The following is a 6109-nucleotide window of genomic DNA, read 5'->3' on the forward strand; positions in this document are numbered from 1 at the left end:
TTTTTTTTTTTTGCAGTAGGTCAAAATATATTTACATTTATCTGAAGCTAATTCACCTCGAATATTTTCACACTTCAGTTTTTGTTGTTGGCTTTAAGAAAAAAAATTTTACATTTCAGACTCTTACAGGGGTATAAATGTTTTGGTGACAAATTCCTCTCGTCCTGTGTGAGTCAGTTAGTTATAACTGACTGCCCATCCACTCAGACAGTGTGAATTTCTCCATCCCCTCCTCATGCTTCCCGTTAGGCTTTTAAATAAAAGCATCCCATCTAAACGCCCACCTCCTAGAGGCATATACCTTTAAGACTTTAAATAATACTTTACTTCTATGTCACTAGTCTCAATTCAGAATTTCAGAAGCCTAACTGTAACAATGAACAGAATTGACCCATTTTCTCTGCACTCCACTACCCAGTAGTCTCTGAGATCAGAAAATGTGCCACAGGCACACATTACCTCTCCAGCTCCAAAATTATTTAGCTCTTATTAACATTTGGCTTTTAAATGGATAAGTACCATGAGAATTAGCTACTTTAGATTTTAAAGTGCTACCTCAATGCTTGAAGATACACATGGCTAAATAATATCTCACAAGCAGTAATGAGGGAAACCAGATTATAGGTGCGTGGGGGGGGGGGCAAGCTTACAAACTTGACTGCAAAGTGGGGGGGAACTATGTAAACAAAACATGTGTATCCCTAATACCTGAAATTAAAGAAAAAAAAATCACCTCCAGCACTTTAAGGATCAGGCAGTACCTGTCCAGGAACCATGTTTTAACAGCCAGCGCTAACCCAGGGAATAGACTGCTCAAACTTTTTAACCGAGTCAGAAGGGTGGCCACTGTTACACTTTTAGCCTCTGCTCTTCTTTATTTACCAAATACTAACATATCTATTATATGCTGGGACCACTACTTTAAATGCTTTATAAATATAAACTCATTTATTCTTTAACCTTTTGAGGTAGTTACTATTATTATTACCATAGCAGATGGTACTAAAAAGAGGTCTGATAACTCGCTCAAAGTCAGGTTATAGCAAGTATAGATATCACTATCCCCTCCAGAGACTGGGGACTGAAATGAACTGATGTAACTCGTAACTTGCCTACTTTAATAACCTGCCTTCAAAATCTAGTGGGTTTTTGTTTGTTTGTTTGTTTAAAGGCATAGTCTTGCTCTGTTGCTCAGGCTGGAGGACAGTGGCCTCATCGTAGCTCACTGCAACCTCAAACTCCTGGGCTCAAGGAATTCTGTCTCTTGAAACTACCAGGGTGCACCACACCTAGTTAATTTTTCTACTCCTTGTAAAGATGGGGTCTTGCTCTTGCTCAGGCTGGTCTCAAACTCCCAGGTTCAAGTGATCCTCCTGCCTGGACCTCCTAAAGTGGCGGGATTATAGGCGTGAACTACCGCACCCATCCTAAAAATGTGAGATTAAAAAAAAAAAATCATCATATCAGGTAGTATGGGAAAGGCTTTGCTTCTAGAAAGCAATTTCATTTTGAGAAGTCCTTTTCTTTAACTTATTCATGAGATGGTTGAGATAAGAGAATTTCAAAGTTTTCTTCCAATTCTAAAACTTCAGAAGGCTTAAAAACTTACATGCACAAAGTCAGTCTGAATTTTATTAAACATTGATCATCAGCAGTTCTTTGCTTCCTAATTCAAAGTCTTCATGTATATGTCTGGCAATCATTCTGGCCTACTTAGTCGCTAACAAACATGATGCCACAATTTACAGTGATTATTTTTAGCATATAAAACACAATATAAATGAAAAGGAGAGTAAAGTTAGTACCTCCATTATGTAAAGCAAAGATTAGCAGACTTCTTCTGTAAACATTTTAGGTACTGTGGGCCACAGAGAGTCTATCTAATTATTCTTACAACCTTTTAAAAATATAAACGAGCATTCTTAGTTACCTGTTTGGTCATGTACCTAATCAAGGACCTAAAGCATATCTTTCTCCAGGTATCCATTCAGCAAAACCTGACTGAATGCCTGCTACGAGCTGGCTACTGGCCTTTATGTATGGTGTTCAAACTCTAGTAAGCACATTTACTGCAGGTGAGGAAGACACAGTGAATTCATCTACCAACTGTCTATAAATAGCAACACTCTGATCACCTCTACAATTGAATTTAACTAACGTTCAAGTGAGTAAATGTCAAGCATTCTTAATACCTGTCAACTGAAAATGTTTTAAAAAGCTATATCTATTTTTAAAAAGCTGTGAAAATTCTGGCAGAAAGGTTGAAAGGATGACTCCGGTTAGCAAGCCCTTTCCCTCTCACATAGTTTTACAGATTCCAACTGCAGAAGCTAAATATAACTTCCGCACTTGAGCAAGTTTACCACAGAGCAAGGGAGCTAGTTTCATCCCTTACTGTCCACAAATCTAAAGGGAAAAGAACTGATTTTCCACATTTTGGAAGAAATTGTTTTAGTAATAAAGATACTCTTTCAATGACAGACTCTAGACAGCAGCACATGCATGAGCTACAAGTCCTAATTTGGTCATCACAGTCACCGACAAGGCCTCACTCTAAATTCACAAGGAGAGAAATCCAACACTTTACACCTGGGCCCATCTAAGGGGCTCAAATGTCACCTGCCTCTTTGAAGATACGCTTCCTAAAAGCCAGGTGATGATGCTTTATATGCACTAGGTCAATTAACTCCCATAACCACCCACCAAAGGGTGGGGATATCCCCATAGAAAGGTCACTAAGAAAGATGCAGGGATCCCAGGTTTGTCTTAACTATAGAACATACACGCCACCCGGAGAGTAACCCTGGAATCCATCACAAATGTGTATGTTATAAAGGAGGCAGAAAAAAGGGCAATAAACACCACTTTTTCATGCCTTCACTGCATGAAAAAATAAAAGAACATCACTTTCAAGATGCACAGAGGCAGCTCTCATTTGGACCTGACAAGTTCGTGCATTTCCACAGCAAATACTTGACAACATCACAGGTAATACTTATCAACTGCGGAAGTCAAAGCTCACCTCTCCTTTGGGCAATACTGAGACCGAAGGGAAGAGCGCCAAGGAAGATTTAACAAATACTTACAGAAAAAGGCCAAGGGCAATGTCTTGTCTTTCTTCCAGAGCAATAAGGGAATTAAATTTAACTGCATGTCACATACCTGATTAAAGAGCTCTGCAGATTTGTGACGTCTCAATTAGGGGGAGAGGGACATCATAAAGAAAGAAATAGGGAGAGCGCTTAACAAACTTTTAGAAATTACTTTCACAATTCCGACCACTTCTGTATTCTAAAACATTTCCATATTCTAAAACTCTGAAAATCATTTGACCTTTCGAGCCACCTTCCGACTCAGTCGTTAGCGATACTGTGACTATCTCTATATCCTCAGCCCATTTCCCTTCCAATAATTCCGTGAGCCCAAGAAACCTGGAAGGAAACTGTCTAAATGTGCATGTTAATAGCTGCCTAAGAGCCTGAGGGCTAGATTTTAATGTCCTTTTGGGTCAGCTATTTCTGGAGTTCAGGCCTGTTTTTCTGCTTATTTTCAGATTTCAGATTGTATTCTGGAACAGGAAGATCGCCTGCTCAGGCAACTATAGCTAGAGATTTTCTTACAAACAATTTTAACTTTAATTTTTCAGTGAAAGTCACAGAACTCGTGTCATATAGAATATAGTCTTTATTGTCCAAAGCCATATTATAGAACAGAATCTGGTCTTAGTCCCTAGAAAGTAAAATTATTAGATTTGAGTTCTCAAAAAATAAGAACCCTCTAAATAAGATTCAAAACTTTACTCAATTAGCCCTAAAGCTGAGTCCAGTTAGGGACTGTCATATGCCTTCCTTTTATAACTAGGGGTGGCGATCATGGCCAGGGATTTTGTAGCTTCATGCCACAACTTTTAAAAACACTGATTCTGGGCAGCGCCTGTGGCTCAAGGAGTAGGGCGCTGACCCCATATGCCAAGGGTGGTGGGTTCAAACCCAGCCCCAGCCAAAAAACTGCCCCCCCAAAAAAAAAAAAATCTTTCCTGGGACTTAGAAGTTTACAGTTAACTGCATAGGACCAAAAATTTAAAAGGAAAAAATCTGCAGATTGTGTCTTATTTTTGTTTTTATTTGTCCAAGTCAACACCAAGAGACCTTGACCAGGTACAGTGATGCCCACCATTTCACATCATTTCACATCAGGGAGTTTATAATAGGACTCGTCAGCCTTTAAGTTTAGTTATTTCTTTGATTATTTATGATAGAACAGCTGCCTCTTTCACTGCCAAAAAAAGGTAACAAGTAGGAGAAGATAAGTTTCACAGCTAGTAAGACTGTTTCTAAACTTTGCCATTTCTGAGGAAGAAGGTTTCAAATGCAAAGAGTGACATTATGATCCAGAATTTAAAAGAGCAGGTAACCTCATAAATTTGAGAGCACAGATGCTGCATTTATGTAGACAGTGAGTTCTAAAGAAACTTCTTTCAAATTTTTGTTTTAAAAGCTATTATTTTATATAATCCACAGAGCTTGATACACTGCCTATTTTCTAAATCACAAAAAGTATAAATGAGAATAATTTCAACTACATTATCATGAAATTAGAATGGTTTCCACTTTTTTAAAGATTGATTGTAAGGTTCATATAAAATCAAAGCAATTCCAATCAAAAGCTTGTTCCTAAGAAATTTTTAAAACTCAGTGTTATTTACACAAGATCACAAATTCATCTGTAAACTGAAGAGACTGGGCTACTGATGAGCAAATTTTCCCCAGATGTAAAATGGGAATACAAGGAAGTAAAACAAATCAGTTAAAAAGGGGTAAATGAACTTTTCCTTTATGTTGAAAAGTAAAAGAGAATGGACATAGGGAAAAAAACAATTTCTGCTTGCTTTACAGTAAGAGAATATGACTTCTCCTACTAATAGTTGTGGCTAAAGGGAAAAGTAATACAGAGTCCAATTTCTGTAAGAAAAATTTTTATGAAGAGCCAAGATTGCTTTCTTTTTTAATCACCTTCCCTTTTCTTACCTTTTTTTTTTTTTTTTTTGAAACAAAGTCTCACTATGTCACCCTCCGTCAAGAGCAATGGCATCACAGCTCCCAGCAACCTCAAACTCTTGAGGCTTAAGCGATTCTCTTGCCTCAGCCTCCCAAGTAGCTGGGACTACAGGCGCCCACCACAATGCCCGGCTGTTTTTTTTTTATTGCAGTTGTCATTGTTGTTTAGCAGACCCGGGCTGGGTTTAAACCCACCGGCCTTGGTGTATATAGCTGGCGCCCTAACCACTGTGCTATGGGTGCCGAGCCACACCCTCCCTTTTCAATAAGAGACGTTTTAAAGAAGCATTTTGTACTTATGTAGTACCCTCATAGTCACTGGAAACAAACAGATGGAATCTGTACTGCTCACAGGCAATGACATTAAGAAAGGGCATAATCAGGCTGGGCTGAGGTTGCTGAGAGCTATGATGCCTACCACGGCACTCTACCCATAGTAACAGAGTAAGACTCTGTCTTTAAAAAAAAAAGGGGGGGGGGGTTCAATTAAATTTTCATGTATCAGAATCACACAAGGTTTATTAAGGAAGATCTTTAAAGTATGTTATCAAAGTGTGCATGTGAATTACTGAGGGCTTCATACCTATCATCTTCGGTGGGGAGAGATAGACCAGATATCCTGGCCTTATTCTTTTGCCTCACAGATTTTTCCAGCTTCACTTTGGGTGCTAATATGATGAAGCAACTTGTTATTTATTTGGAGTCCTAAATGAATTGAAATCTGGGGAAGTCACCAAGTGGCTTTCCCTAAACTCCAGCCTTGCCAAAAATACTACTCATGGAAACCAATCAAATAAGTTTTCCTCCCTTATTTTTTTCTTTTCAAAAGTATTGCTAATCCTAAAAGGCAGTAAACTCATTAATTCTAATACAAACCTTTCCCCTCAATATTAAAAAGCAAAGAATGTTTAAAAATTCCATGAAAAGTGTTCCAGAAAGTAAATCTCGTTCATTCATTTTATTTACCTTCTGTTACTTTCAAATTAGCAAAGTCACTCAACACAAGAATTTATCAAGTTCTCTTTCACTTCCGCTAGCTTCCTCATGCATAG

The 6109-nt window shown here is 38.2% G+C and overlaps 1 protein-coding gene across 3 annotated transcripts in view; it reads right to left on the reverse strand.

Annotated features, from left to right (window-relative positions):
* Nucleotides 1–6109, reverse strand: part of RTN4 (reticulon 4) — an 82354-nt gene that overhangs the window by 2502 nt on the left and 73743 nt on the right. The gene's annotated exons all lie outside the window — the stretch shown is intronic.

The sequence above is a fragment of the Otolemur garnettii genome, unplaced genomic scaffold, assembly GCF_000181295.1.
Source record: "Otolemur garnettii isolate 467f Iridium unplaced genomic scaffold, OtoGar3 scaffold00024, whole genome shotgun sequence".
NCBI lineage: Eukaryota > Metazoa > Chordata > Mammalia > Primates > Galagidae > Otolemur > Otolemur garnettii.